We start from the raw sequence: 15,618 nt of genomic DNA on the forward strand, positions 1-15,618 counted from the left end.
CTGCAGGAAAACACAACTTATTTTGATGGTATACTAACAAATCCCAGAGCTTATTAGAAAAGAGTCTCCTGTTATAATCAGGGGCTTTATGGAGGCCTCTAGTATCTTCTGTGATGAATCATGATAAAACAGTATGATGGCTGAGAGCATGTGTTCTGGAATCATACAGAACCCCTGTTCCACCTCTTGCTATGTATGTGACCTTGAGCAAATTATATAACCTCCCCCAGGCTCCGTTTTCTCCTCTCTACAAAGGGACAAGAGGCATACTGACCTCCTGGGTTCCTGAGGTGACCATCTGCTCCCATTGTCAATGCATCACCCCTCTTGGGGTCCAGGTTCACCTTCCATAGATGCTCCGCCCGAATGGACAGCGTTCCTTTACGCGTCTCTCCTTCACAGTGAACTTTCTCATGGCCACGCCCTGCAGGGACGCTGAGCCAGCAGGGTTCCCTGCTGCACAGTGGGTCCCGGTGGGAGGGTGAGGAATCTAGTGATCCCTCCCCCCAGCTTTGTGCCCAGAACGTCCTCCCGACCTGCTGATCCCATGGCTCAATTCACAGGCTTCCCAGCGTCCTGAGGCCTCCTGCCCTTGCTGGTCCCCAGGCCCCTCTGCAGGCCCAGGTGTGGCTGGCCTACACCTGTGACTTCCCTCTGAGCCAGCACTCTGTCTACAGCCCAGGCCACATGCACCCCAGAAGACAACTTTCTGCTTACCTGGTGACAGCAACCCAGCTCTAGCTGGGGCAAACCAACAAATATCCCTGGGCTACTTCTGCAATGGAGTCTGAACCCCTGCCTCAGGGAGGGGGCCCTTTTGAGTCTGTCTTTCCTTTGGTTCCCTCCTTAAGCCCTGGGTATAATATAGAGCGTCTCTGGGTCTTGTATACACTGTTTGATCAGAATTTAATTATTCTTTGTTAACCCCCTCCCGTTTAACTCATCGTGTGGTTTCTCTCTCTTAATTGGCCCCAGAGTGATCACGGTCCTGCTCAGATCTCTGGCTGTGGGAGGTGTCATGGGGATACGGTCCCACTGCTGTGCTACGATACATCACAGTGTCCTCGCCAAGGCCACACTTTGGTGCCAATGACCGAGTGAGGCACAGACAGGGAGCCATGCTTGTTCTTGGTCGATGTGGGCTCCTTGGATGGGCAGCCTTGGCTCAGGGACTCTCCACAGATTTCCTTAAAAACTACGCTGTAGTCGAAGACTTTTTCCTTCCCAACCTTCCTTCCCTCCCCATCTTTTCCAGCTTAGTCTGCTTTGTGACCTCTCCAGCTCATTTCCCACCCCCTCGAATCTGTTTTCTCCTTAAATCTCCTACAGATCTAATCCCATCTTGCGGCCCTATTGCTGAAAGGACCCAAGCAAACACAGCTGCCATAGGGATTAAATGAATTAACCTGGGTAAAGCGTGTAATATAGGTGTTTCAAGATGCTTGCTGGCCGTGAGGATGCTGAGGAAGACAACGGTTGGCCAGTGTCAGATGTGTGGACACTGTCTGTTGATGTGTGGACACTGAGAAGCACCTTCTTTTCTCTGGTGAAGGAGTAACAATGATCCCTCTAGTTCCCGTCGTTCAGGTACACCGATGTGCGGTGGGGTGACGTCTTCTATTGGAGGTACTTCTAAAACCTTTCATTAATCTTCTTTTTTTGCCCCTGAACAATAAACACAGTGCTAGCAAGGGCCCCGCTGAGCGATTTGGAATGCTGCGTGAGGGTCTCCGTGCTTACTGACTTTTTATTCTGATACATTGAAGAAATATGCGGCAATGTGGTAAGACCTCAGCTTGACCTGGTGAAGAGCGCTCTTTTCATCTCAGAAGCTTTTTGTAACTTTTGTTCCTCTGTCTGAAACCTAGCAGCAGCAGTAGAAACTGATATCCAGGGTCTGATCATTTTAGGCTCCCAATCTGGCAGCCCTAGATGCTTAGGTATTAGTTTCTCTCTCTCTCTCTCTCTCTTTTTTTTTTTTTTTGACAGATTAAAAAAAAAAAAGTTAGTGGCTCACAATGCTTTTGGAATTGACTAAAAAACAAAAAAATCACTCGCTCCCATGGTTGTAATTCCGAGTTAACAGTAACGGAATCTTTCTTCATCTCTGGAAGTGGTATACTGACCTGAGCGTCCTTCATGCATGTGATGGAGAGCCTGTCCTACCTCGTGGAAGGAAAAAGAGCCGACAAGAAATCCGAGAGAGTTGGTCTTCCCCTGTTTCATGTGACGTTGGTACATGGCACTGGTTTATCATCCCCAAGACTTCCCCGTCTTTGGCTCTAAGACACTCTTCAAGGACCCAGGCCCCCGAAGGGATGTTTAGTAGCCTCCTCTGCCTAATTCTGACACGATGTGTTAGATTTACAACCGCCCAGTATCAGGTACCCAGTGCTTTGCTAGCCTGCAAAGTGAGTGATGCGTGGCAAGCTGATGCCAATTTTCAACTAAGTTACTGACTGCAAGAGATTTTACTGTGAGCGAACAAGGAATAATTTCATAAGGTTTCATTCTCCAGGGAGCCCAACTGGATGCATTTGGGACTTTCCAAATCAATTCAGGGTCAGAGCCAGAGAGTGTGGCTAAACATTTTGGCTCATTCAATCATGGCCTAAGTGGTGTGACTGGTAATATACATTCTGTAACCTCGATCCAAAGAGCAGCAATCTAACCCCAGAGAAGCTAACCTGGATGGGGTGTGCTGTGGTGCTTTATGGTAATTTATTCTTTCAGTTATATTCTTGTTGCAGCAAAAGAGATAATTTTGGTAATCGGGAATATTTCTAGCCTTGTATGCTCAGCCACATACACCATTAACATAAATACTTCTTTTCACTCAGACCCTGGAAATAGTAGCTGTGATTAATATGCTCATCCATATGCTTTTTTATACCCTTTAAAAGCAAAAGATGATGTGAAAGAATTAAACGTGGATTGGGATTCATTCTGTAATCACACTAACAAATGGCATTTTAAAGGAGATAGCAGAAAAACATTGTGCTAAGCAGAAATGGCAGCTAAGAAATTGATTTCTTATGACAAAGAGAAGCTTTTTGCCTCCTTGTTTTCAATGGAATAGAAAGAGATTCCTAAAATATGCAATATAATCAGGCTCTTTCTTGTCTTTGGCCAAAAGCCAAAACTATAGTTTTACAACATCATGCTTGGTTCTGTTCTCTCCCTTGCTCTTCCCCACCCCCCACCCCCCACCCCTGCCTCACTCCAGTGATTCTGGGGTTCGCAGGGACGCCCCTCCCCCCCCCCCCCCCCCGTGCCTTTACCTGGCCAGCACAGCTTTCCAGATGCTTCCAAGTCACCAAGAGAGCTGGGGCACCTTGGAAATTTAAACTCTCCTCGCTCAGCTACTCCCCCAGAGAACTCAGTGGGTCGAGGAGAGACTCAGAAACTCTTTAAGTGCCTTTTGAAAGCCCACGAATGGACTCATGCTGACTCATGTACAGATGAGTGAGCCACATTTAAAACATTGAACAGAGTCAATCAGCAATATATTCCTGAGCGCATTCTTTTATGCTCCAGCAAGCCTTGTGCTGCCAGTTTGACGCAGGCTGACTCATTTACACAATGCCCACTTCTGGGACATTGTCTTTTGTGAAGGGTGTGCATTCTTGGAAAGGTGTGAATTAAAGGAGAAAAATGACGGATAAGCTACAGATAGGGCATGCGTTCGTACGAGGTATTATTTCTGTCATATTCTGACATGGGAGCGGCGTGTGATTTAGGACCACAGAGAGTGGGCGAGGACAGGCCAGAACCTCACATGATCCAGCTACACTCAGATGGACACATTCCAGTCTGGTACGCAAATGATAGTCTCATGCAAAAGTCTGTCAAGGGGCCTGGAGTGGCCTCTCCTCTCTGGTCTAGGTCAGCTCATAGTCTCCTGCAAGCCTCATGAAGGCAGGCCTCTGACTCGCTTGTTGCTGGCTCCTCGTGGCGAACAGGTGTCTGCCTCTCTAAGTGCTCAATCCATGCTGAATGGATGATATTAATACCAGGAGCAGAGAGCAGCGGAGCGGAAAGTGGAAGGTCAGAGCAGAGGCAGGAGGGTGTGAGTCCCAGGCCAGGCCCACAGGAGGCAGGAGAGGGCAGGAGTCGACCATCACAGTCATTAGGAGGCAGCTACCCGAAGCATGGCCGGGAGGCCCCAGCCAGGGGGAAACTGGGACCGGAGACCAGGGCAGGGGCCAGCACCTGACTGATGGCAACAGGATGATCCAAGACAAGGCCAAGTTTATGGGTGGAGTTTAAGAAGGCCCAGCTGTGAGAGAACAAAGGCTGTGGAACTGAGTTCTGGGCTCAGCTTGATGTTCTGCCTGTAATAGAAACATGTACCTGGCTCAGTGTTGGGGTGCTAATTCTCAACTGGTGGCAGGAGTGATGACCTTATGATCCGAATCTTTGGATCCCAGTCCTGGCTGCGTCACTTACTAACTACAAGCAGGTCAGTTAACTATGCTTAGTCACACATTGCTTCACGGAAAAACGCTTACAGCGCAGATCTTCTTACCAATAAAATAATAGCTTGTGCCTATTATCAAGACTATGTAAACACAAAAGGGGGAAAACTACATTGTAAGACTACACTTTAAAGTGTTAACCGGGATTGATTCAATCATTCTTTCCCAGCACCAAGTGGACTAGGGATCAGTTTTTGTCGAGTCCTCTTGGAAAAATTGCCTCGAGTCTTCTGTGCCCTCTCTCTCGCCTTCAAGTGCAAGAATGAATCTTGGAAAGTATCCTTAGAGCCTGAAGGGATAGAGAAGCAAGATTGAGGGAGGATGCCCAGCTCAAGTCTGATCCGTATCTCCAAGGACTGGTGGAGTGGAGCCAGGGCACCTGGGCAGGAGAGCCACCCTGCCCCTGCCCGGACCTCCCCAGACCCCACCGTTCAATACCCTGCCCGCCCTGCTCTCCCACTTCTGCCGTTCTTCTGAAAGGGAGGTGTGTGTGTGTGTGTGTGTGTGTGTGTGTGTGTGTGTGCGCGCGCGCGCACGCACATGCGCAAAGCCACCAGCCTCCCCCAGGGGTCAGGATTCATTTGCCCGTGTAATTGTGCACTCACTTAGTCTACAAATGTTTGTGAACCCTTGTTACATGCCCGGCTCTCTGGTAACACCTGGCGAGACAGGTGAAAACCATCAGTTGGATCCCAGGGTCAACCAGCGGGCAGACCCCAGACAGGACCTCACTCTCCAGTTGGTGGGCTGGTACCTTCTCTTGAAGGTCTCAGGCCCATTTATGTTCTTATTTGTGGTTCTGTCATCAGCTCAAGTCATTTCACGGAAGGCTTTTCCTCTCTTACTGTTATCTGTACATACCCCCCAATCCTCTCCCTCCTTTCCAGTTTGTGCCCAGCTGCTTGAGGAAAATCTCTCTTTGCCACAACCTTAACTAAAGCTGATACATATACGTATATGGGTAATGATCCCTCTATATCAAGGGACAGGAGGGGCTCCTGGGTGGCTCAGTTGGTTGGGGGTCCGACTTCAGCTGAGGTCATGATCTCACAGTTGGTGAGTTCAAGCCCCACGTAGGGCTCTGTGCTGACAGCTCAGAGCCTGGAGCCTGCTTCGGATTCTGGTCGCCCTCTCTCTCTGCCCCTCCCCTGCTCACACTCTGTCTCTCTCTCAAAAATAAATAAACATTAAAAAAAGGGGGGACAGGAAATCCATATAAAATTAGGGAGGAAAAGAAGGGACTTACAAGTCCCTATAATGGGTGAAATAGATCTTCTCATAATTTTTGTACTAATCTGTTTCATTACTACTGATTACTTTCTTTCTATGACAAGAAACTGCCTTTAAGGTAATTGTTAACTATTTCAAATACAAATTTAATTTTTTCTGTTTTGTACTATTTTGTTCCCTTTAAAATGTATGGTGTTTGGAAACTTTATGGCTGCTCAAGAGTTTCAAGGGTGACTCTGAATCATTTATTACATTCATTGAATAGAAAAATGTGCTTCAAATTTGAAATGCATGCCAGTAGCGAGCAGGATTTTTAACTCATTATAGAATAAATTGTGAAATTGATTTGAAAACGTATGGTTATAAATCTATAAAATACTGGCACTTTTCATGCTGTCTTAAAACAGATCTCTCCTTTCCATATTAATTCCTCTGTTTTCACATTCTTTGGGCCCCAGCAGACTCCTCATCCTGACAGCTGGGGCAACAGTAGGCTCTGGGGCCACATGACACCCTGGAATTTTTTAAAAATTTCAAAATGCAATCTGCCAAAGAATGTCCCTAAGAGCCTCCAAACAAAACAGCTGGTTGTGGGCTAGACTTTCTGAATTGATCCTAACCTGTATTCAGCAAACGGAGAGCACACAGTTGTTTAGCATTTTTGTGTCCAGATATTTAAGTATTCTATGGATTTTCACTCTTTCGAAACTGAAAAGTATGCGTGTAAGTTTCTGAGTCTCGTACTGCACATCACGTGTATTTTTCATGCAACCAGCAGTTGAAAGCTGGAGACACACTGAAACCAGGAAAGCTTATCTTCTGGAATTTTTGTCATTCCCCCTTTCCAGATGGATCCTAAATATTTGCCAGGAACACTGCCTTATTCACAACTCAGAATAGAAATACATAGAGAACCATAATAATTGTTCCCACTAAAACTGTTTTCTGCAATTACCAACGGAAATAACAGAAACGCTAGGAAAACACATATTCATCAAAATAGCAGATTTTTTTTTCTTCTGTGAGCTGCAATTAGTTCCTGAGCCAATTTCCATTTTCTGAATTGCATACTAGTTGATAGACGTTTTAATTTTTTTTTTTTGACGAGAGAAAAATGAATGTATTAACTCATAAGCACATCCTGACCAGATTACAAATCAGTTTCCCTGGAATACATCAGTAAATAAACAAAATCTTTCTGAAGGAGAGGTCCGTCCTCCTGGAAATGTTGATTTGGAGACATTAATTTCCAGTCTTCACGTACCTTTGTGTTTTCTGGTGTCTGTTAAGTCTTGCAATATCAAGAGAAAAGAATAACCAGACCTTCTTTAAATGCTAGCCACATGTGCTGCATATTAACAGCTGTCAATTCAGGGTAAAATAGAATGATTTCATTGCAGCAACCCCTTCCTACACCATTCCCCTGTTTCCATGCCAGTAAGCTGGCACTTATAATTAATATGGAAATTTGGTTCCATTTTGAAATAAAAATTATCGGCCACTTCCTATGTGTTCGACACTATCCTGGCAGAGTAAGAAGTAAACACCGTAAAATTCCTGCCTCAGGAGCCCCTAGAAGGTTCCTGTGACCAATCGGAGACTCCTGCCCTGTCTGTAGGCACCTTCAGTTCATGGACGCCGTATGGTGCTTTAGGCCCAGTGCTGCCAGATTTTCTGATTTTTTCAAGGAACACAAAAAGTGGCTTTTTAATATGTAGCTATTGATTTTCAAATACTGACGATGAATTTTAAAAAGTTTAAAACCTTGTGCAGGACAACAATTCATATCTGCTTGACAGTCTGGACCCACATCTGCTTTAAAAAAATTATTTGGCTTTAAGGGCACCTGGGTGGCTCAGCTGGTTCAGCGTCAGACTCTTGGTTTTGGCTGAGGTCATGATCTCATGGTTCATGAGATCGAGCCCCGCGCCGGATTCTGCACTGACAGTGAGGAGCCTGCTTGGGATTCTCTCTCTCCGCCTCTCTCTCTGCCCCTCCCCCATTGTGTGTGCACTCTCTTTCTCAAAATAAATAAATAAACTTAAAAAAGTTACTTTAAGTTAAAAAAAAATAGTGAATACATGCCCATAGCTCAAAATCCAAAAGGAACAGTTATATAGTGACAAGAAGTCTCCCTCCCAGTCCCCTCCCCAGAGGCAGTGTCTTCTGGACCTTTCAGCCGTCTTCAGTCTCCACGCAGGTACAAGCATATGTACACATAGGGTCTGTGAGCACCGAGGGTACTACTGTATCCACACTCTCATGGTCCACTTTGCTCACTAAATATACTGCACATTATCGCAGTTGCTCCAAATCAACCTCTATAGAATTACCTTCGGCATAGTTTTCCATCATCCAGAGGCATGGGATCATCTGACCAGTGCCTCGCTGGTGGATATTTACTGCCTTCCCTGTCCCTGTTACCGCAAACCATGCTCCAAAGACTAACCCTTGTGCATATAATACTATATGCGTGAGTATATCTGCAGCCCAAATCCCTCAATTCCTTCCAGCAATGATTCTCAACCTGCCTGCACAGGAGAATCCCCCAGTGCAGATTCCTGGGTCCACCCACAAAGATTTGGGTTATTCCCTGGCCATGAGGAATTTTTAAAGGCCCGAGGTGATTCTGGAGGGCAATCGGTGTTGAGAATCCCTGCCTTCCAGACCAACCCAGGTCGTGCATCCTCTGAAAGGGACTAGTGTTTCCCTGCCAGTGAGAGCCTACAGAGCCCCCCATGGGTGCTTTTGTCCACCTGAGAAGTAGAAATCCATTGGTGCTTCCAACTGCATTTTAGAAATTCTACAAGAGCGATTGCACACATTCTCGTATTCTTTTTAGCTTTTTCGGAGAACTGACAATATATTTTGCTCATTACCTATCATACTGTTGGTCCTTCTCTTTACACATTAAAGAAATTAGTCCTTTGTGGACTAACTTTTTTTTCATTTGTTTTCTAGCTTGTCATTGTCTTGACTTTGCTTATGGCATTTTTCTCTGGGAGGAACCATTGTGTGTCACCAAATTTATCAAAAAGCGTTGGCTTCTGAGTTTTGTTTCATACTGAGAAAAATCCTCCTCATTCTGGTATTATTGGAAAAAAAAACTTTATGGCTTTCTCCAGAATGTTATTGGTTTTGTGTTTGACATTTAAAGTTTTTTTCATCAGAATTCTGCATTTGTTTTGGCCTAAGTGTGTGGTATGGCTGCAGCGTTGTTGTTATTTTTTCCAGATGTTCAGACACCATCGATTGAATAACCAATCCCCCCTCCCGTTGACTTGAAATGTCATTTTTATCATTTACTAAATTACCTTATGTATTTGAGTCTAATTCTGGACTTTCCATTCTGTTCCTTGGATCAATCTACCCATGCACCAGAACCACACTGTGTTTTAGTAGACTAGAGATTTGCAATATGTTACAATAAATGATTCTTTATTGCTCTTACACTTCAAAAATGTTCTGGTTTTCTTGTTTAGTATTTTTCATTATTAACCTTAGAGCCAGCTTTTCTAGTTCCATAATAATCTTGCTGTGGTTTTTACAAGACATTGTGCATAATTCATTTAATTTATGGAGAACTGAGTACAAACGATCTACCTCTCGCTCACCTCTACCCTCATTTCTGCTTTCTCCCTTACTCTGAAAACGCCAGCCCTAACTGTATACTTGAAATTCCACAAACCAATCATGCTTACCTTGAAATCTTTCCATTGGCTGAGACCGTTGAAGGCGAGATCATGAAACACCTTCCCAAGGGCAACTCCTTCCCAGGCTTGGGGCTGTCTGCCTGGAAGCTTCTTAGCTTAGACACCACATCTTCTCAGAAGATTCTGCTGTTTTCCAAGGACCGACTAACACATTGTATTGCAAATGTCTGTTTGCTAGTGTAAGAGACAAGGGTCCAAATCTAAAAATTGCTAAGACTCAGGTGGACAAAAAAAAAAAAAAAAAATCATAAATATCTTTTTTGGGAACTGATGTCATCTTACTTTAAAACTTCTGGGGCACCTGGGTGGCTCAGTCGGTTAAATGACCGACTTCCGCTCAGGTTGTGATCTCACAGCTCGCGAGTTCGAGACCCGCATCGGGCTCTGTGCTGACAGCTCAGAGCCTGGAGCCTGCTTCAGATTCTGTGTCTCCCTCTCTCTCTGCCCCTCCCTTGCTCGCACTCTGTCTCTGTCTGTCAAAAATAAATAAACATTAAAAAACAATTTAAAAAAATCAAAACTTCCATATCGGCTGTGAATGGGAAGGAAAAGACCCTTAGGCTTGCTAGCTAATACGTCACTTTTAATTTTAGTAAGTCTTCAGAGTATTTAATCAAACTTCCTTCAAGGCATTCTCTCACGGTTCTTCTCCTCGCAGTCTTTTTTCCTGAGGGCCTCTAAGTGTAGGAAGGGCTCATGGTGCCAGCATCTTGTGCATTCTCTGCTTCTTCCGGATGTCCTGCTCTGATGTCCACTGAGGTGTGACTGGTGCCTTCTGCTAGTTTTGAGCCTCGAGCTGGTACTCCCTGCTGGCCATGTTCCCACAGTGCCTTGGGTTGTCAGGGTCCAACACTCTACAGCCTTCCCGCTTCAACTGGACACCTTTCCTGTGACTTCTGCACCTCCTATCTAGGGTGGGATCTTCTTTTTTCTCCCCGAAAGAGTGGGTGGCACCTTCTGAGTCTGCCCTCAGGTATCTCTACACACTAAAAGCTTCCCTTTTGCTCTGTCTGTTGGCCATGGAACTCTGCTGAGGACACTGACAGTCTTGCATAGGTTAACCCGGGGGAGGCCAGAACCAGCTCCGGCTGTCCCCGAATTCCCCTGGAATGTCCAGGCTCCCTCACTCTATGACCTTGGTCAGGTTACTTAACTTTCGATGCCTCTGTTTCCTCAGCTGTAAAACAGAAGTGAAAATAGAACGTGAACCATCATGCCATTCTGAAGGGTAAATATAAGCACTCGATAAATATTTGCTACTTTAAAAATTATTCTATTCCACTTTTACCTTGAGGATTAGAGAACCTCAGTTCTCCCAGGCATTTATTGATCGATTTGGTATCTTTACTGATTTCCTAGAGCAAGTGAACAAGATAGCTTTTTTTTTAACTCCTTCCATTACATTTAGATTAAAAAGTGTTTTTAAATTTCTTTTTCTTTCTTTTTCTTTTTCTTTAAAAAAAATTTTTTTTTCAACGTTTATTTATTTTTGGGACAGAGAGAGACAGAGCATGAACGGGGGAGGGGCAGAGAGAGAGGGAGACACAGAATCGGAAACAGGCTCCAGGCTCTGAGCCATCAGCCCAGAGCCCGACGCGGGGCTCGAACTCACGGACCGCGAGATCGTGACCTGGCTGAAGTCGGACGCTTAACCGACTGCGCCACCCAGGCGCCCCTTTCTTTTTCTTTTTAAAGTGGTTTTTCATACTTATGTAATAGAGGCTGTTCACCTGGGCAAAAATTATTTTCTTTTTTAATTGTGTTTATTTATTTTTGGAGAGAGAGAGCATGAGCAAGGGAGGAGCAGAAAGAGAGAGGGAGGGAGAGAATCCCAAGTAGGCCCATGCTGTCACCACAGAGCCGGATGCAGGACTCAAACTCACAAACCGTGAGGTCATGACCTGGGCCAACTCCAAGAGTGGCTGCATAGCGGACTGAGCCACCTAGGTGCCCCTGGGTACAAAATTATTTAAAAAAAAACAAACTTATGCAGAAACGTCCACTCATGAGTCTGACAGACTAAGACCCTACCAGACAATTCCCTCCTTTGCAGAAAACAAGCATGGAAGCTGGACGTAGGAGGAGACTGCCTGATGGTACTAGACAGTGAACCGACAGACTGATGGGAGTGCACGTGCACTTGCAGGAGGAGATCCGTGGATCTACACAGTCAAGTTTACATCTCTATGCCTTTTAATAGCCATGGGGCTAAGTATGGTCTGCATGGCTCACACGGCAATGGCAGGGGTAATCGGGTTTTCCAGGAAACCATGGTGAAGCCAGGAAACTGAATGCAAGTGGGGGTAATCCAGGAAGGGTAAGAGGCAGAGGAGGGATCCCCAGTCTCCGTCCATCAGTTTCTCTGACTGACCCCAGAAACAGGTGTGCATGGAACAGACTCAGAGCACCTGAGCTAGAGACAAAAGATCCGAACTGAACCGGAGGTGCCATCCAAGCAACCGTCAGCACTTTAAGACGGGCCAAGAAAATTCCCTGCTACAACGAAGAAAACCACACTACCAGAGAAAGCAACCACAACAAAAAAACAAAAAACAGTATCCAAGATCTGTTAACATTCACAATGTCTAAGATACATCCAAAATTACCCAACGTACAAAGGTCACCCAAAATGGAGCACATTCTCGAGAGAAGAGAAAATGGATTGTGTCTGACCCTGAGATGAGCAAGTTGCTGGAACGAACAGATAAGGATATTGAAGAAGCTATTATAACAATAGTCAATGAAGGAAAACAGAACATGTTTTCAGCAATTGAGGATCTCAGCAGAGAAATGAGAAGTCTCAGCAGAGACATAAAAACAATAAAATAATAAGCAAATGGAAGTTACAGAACTGAAAATTAGAATTACGATAAAATATTCGCTAAAAACTTAATAGTCAAATAGACATGGCAGAGGAAAGAGTAAATGAATACAAAGATGGAGCAATAGAAATGATAAAAAATGAAAAACAAGAAAAACAAGATTTTGAAAAAGAAACAATATCTTGTTAGGTTGGATAGAATGATCAAACATACGGAAAAACCAGAGGGAGAGAGAATGGGGCAGAAAAAAAATATGTGAAGACATCATAGCGGCACACTTCCTAAATTCGATGAAAGATAGAAATGTTTAAATACAACATGCTATACACACAACAACCACAATGAGCACAGAAAATCCAATAGAATTCTATGTTTCTTGAGAATATCTTTGAAGATTAAAGGCAACCGCCCAGAGCAGTGGAACATTCTCTCAGATCTCTTTGCAAAAACTTGCACCTGGGGCCAGAGCCAGACATTTCCAGGATAATGGAGAGTGTTCTGGAACATCCTTGGTACTTTGCAATTCCATTGGACATTCTATCTATTGGGATTTTCACAGGAGAAGGAACAAATGCACTATCCAGTGCTGTCTTAACAAAAGGGCCATAAATGTAGATATAGGAAAGATAAAAGAATGCGACAGATTTGCGATCAAAGATCTCACAGTGATAGCAATGGGAAATCACATGAAAAATTTATTAGTGGAGGAGGACACATAATTGGATTAACAAACAAAAGGAAAACATAGCTGCATGCTGAAATTCTCAGTGCAGGGTAAGTGGGATTGAAAGTAAAAAGAAATGCACAGATAAGAGATGCTCTCCCTTAGGACATCCTCACCATCTGTGCTTATGATTTGTTCTTTTCCTATTGGAGATGTAATATATAATATATAAATATGAAGTCGGAGAAAATAACGCTTCTCTGGCTAGCACAGTGGGCAGAACAGCACCCAAGAAGAAATGGTATTTGAATTGTATGTCAAAGTACGAGGATAAAATTTCCATTCAGAGGAGGAGAGGAGAGGAGAGAAAAAGACTTGCAGGAAGAAAACATACAAAGCACAATGTCATTTTAATTAAGCACGCTACCTCATTAAGAAGTTTAGAAGGTCTTTAAAGGCAAAGCTTAAGGTATCTGCTTAATCTGTATTCCTCACACACAATATATTTTTTTAAATTTTTTTAATGTTTATTTATTATTGAGAGAGAGAGACAGAGTGTGAGCAGAGGAGGGGCTGAGAGACAGGGAGACACAGAATCTGAAACAGGCTCCAGGCTCTGAGCTGTCAGCACAGAGCCCATCGCGGGGCTCGAACTCCCAAACCGAGAGAACATGACATGAGCCGAAGTCGGACGCTTCACTGACTGAGCCACCCAGGCGCCCCCCTCACACACAATATTTTAAAAAATGAGACCAAAAAGCCGTTTTCAGATGAAAGAAAATGAAAATAATTTGTCACCAGAAGACCTGCATTATGAGAAATGCTAAAGGATGTTCTTCAGGCTGAAGGAAAATGACAGCAGATGGAAACTTGAATCCTCAGGAAACAAAAGAAGAACATTGGAAAAGATGAATATCTGGATATTGCAAAAGACTCTTTTTGGTCCTCTTTACTCCTAGTTTCTTTGTCAATAACTGAACGGTGTAAAGAAAGATATAATCTTTCTGGTAGGGTTTATAACATATGTCACTGTAACAGATAACTGCTATTATGTTAGTAGTAATATATATATTGTAGAGAGCACACAATGTGGTGGAGAGGGGCAAAGGGAGAGAGAGAATCATAAGCAGGCTCCACGCTCAGTGCAGAGCCCGATGTAGGGCTCGATCCCATGACACTGGGATCATGACCTGAGATGAAATCAAGAGTTGGACGCTCAACTGACTGAGTCACCCAGGTGCACTGTGGTAGTTATATTTTTACTGTCAGTAGCCAATGAAAATTTAAGAGTGCATATTATAATTCTTAGGGCAAGTACTGAAAAAATGCAAAAAAATTAAAAAAGGATAGAAAAAGAGCCAGGAGAAATATTAAGATGGAATTTTAAAAAATATTCAAATAATCCAAAAAGTAGGAAAAAAGAAATAGGGGAACAAAAAACTGGAAAGACAAATCGATGCTTAAATAATAGACCCAACAAAACTGAACTAATAATTATGATAGATATTAATGGATTAAACAATTCAAAAGATTGTCAGAATGGGTTACAAAACAAACAAAAACCAACCATTTTCTACCAGGATTCTGTTTAAATGTAAAGACACAGAGAGGTTATAGTAAACGGATGGAAAAAAGATATGCAATGCAAGCCATAGGCACAAGGATGCTTAAAGTTCTATGTTAACATCAAATAAAATAGATTTTTAACAATATTGTATTGCCAGAGATAAAGACACTTAATAAAGACAAAAGGGCCACTTCATCAGAAATATATAGTAATTATAAATGTGTGAGCACCCAAAACATGAAGCAAATCTGACAAAGTCAAGAGAAGAAGCAGTCAATTCTACTTCAGTTGGAGAATTTAACAGCCATCTCTTAGCAATTGATAAAATTAGACAAAGTCATCAGAGATGTAGACTATCTAAACAACATTATCAATCACTTTGATTAAGTGATACTTATGGTACACTCCACCACCACCAGCAGAATAAATATTTCACATTCCTTTAAAATGCAGATAGAGATTCGCTAAGATAGACTATATTCTGACCCATAAAACAAGCCCTAATGAATTTAAATAGATTGAAATCATATCAAGTAGGTTCTCTTAGCACAGTGGAATTAAATTAGAAATATTAAAATAAGGCAAGCAGGAAAACCCAAAATATCCTGGAAATTAAATGACTCACTTCTAGTGAACTGGGTCAGAGAAAAAAATCACAAGAGAAATTAAGAAATGTACAGAGCTAAAGCAGGACATAGAGAAAAACTAATAGTATTAAATACCTTTATTAGAAATAGAAGTCTCTAATGATCAAAGTAAGCTTCCACCATGAAGGGAATAAATTAAACCCAGAACAAGCTAAAAGAAGGAAATAATAAAGGTAAGTACTAGTATCAATAAAATAGAAAACAGAAAAACAATAACTAAAACTCTTCAAACTAAAAGCTAATGTTTGGAAAGATGAATGTAACAGATCACCCTCCAGCTGGACTCATTAGCAAAAAAGAAAGCACAAATGAATAATATTAGCGATAAAAGAAAGGGAATCACTGCAGAACTTTCAACCATAAAAAGATAATAAGGATCGTCGGTTTGTTCTCTGTTGATGGAGAGAGGGTGGGAGATGGCTAGATGGGTGATGGGTACTAAGGAGGGCACTTGTGATGAGCACTGAGTGTTGTATGTAAGTGATGAATTGTCGAAT

This window comes from Lynx canadensis, chromosome F2 (assembly GCF_007474595.2).
Source record: "Lynx canadensis isolate LIC74 chromosome F2, mLynCan4.pri.v2, whole genome shotgun sequence".
NCBI classification, from domain to species: Eukaryota; Metazoa; Chordata; class Mammalia; order Carnivora; family Felidae; genus Lynx; species Lynx canadensis.